Here is a 488-nt window from a genome sequence, read left to right on the forward strand (position 1 = left end):
GGTTATTTTGCTTTGCCTGCTTCGCCCGGGTAGGCTGACTCCCCCCGGAGCTAAGTAGGGCTCCGCGGTTCCCGATCCGCGGGTGATCCGCGGGACTTCGCATTCCGCGGAACCCCTCCCGAGGTGCGGGGAGAGCCCGTCCCAGGCCGTGGGAGGAGGGAAGGGAGGAAGGCACCGAGGTCAGGGGCGCTGGGGTGGAAAGTGGGGACCGGGAGGGATGCTGGGGCGGGGGGAGGCAGCGGCTCTAACCCGGGGGTGGACCCTCACAGGTAAGCGGCTCCTGGGATCCTCTCGCAGGATCTTCTCAGAGAGGGAGAACAACTTGCGATCCCCAAATCCTGCCGGAGGGAGCAGATCCCTCCCTCCATTCTCCCCCCAATTTTCTCCTCCCCCCACCCTTTTCCTTTCTTTCTGCCTTTCTCCCGCTCCCTCCCTGGGCAGGTCCCGGTGAGTCCTGTCCCGCGGCTCGGCGGGGGGCCGCCGGGGGG

Source organism: Charadrius vociferus, unplaced genomic scaffold (assembly GCF_000708025.1).
Source record: "Charadrius vociferus isolate BGI_N301 unplaced genomic scaffold, ASM70802v2 scaffold173, whole genome shotgun sequence".
NCBI lineage: Eukaryota > Metazoa > Chordata > Aves > Charadriiformes > Charadriidae > Charadrius > Charadrius vociferus.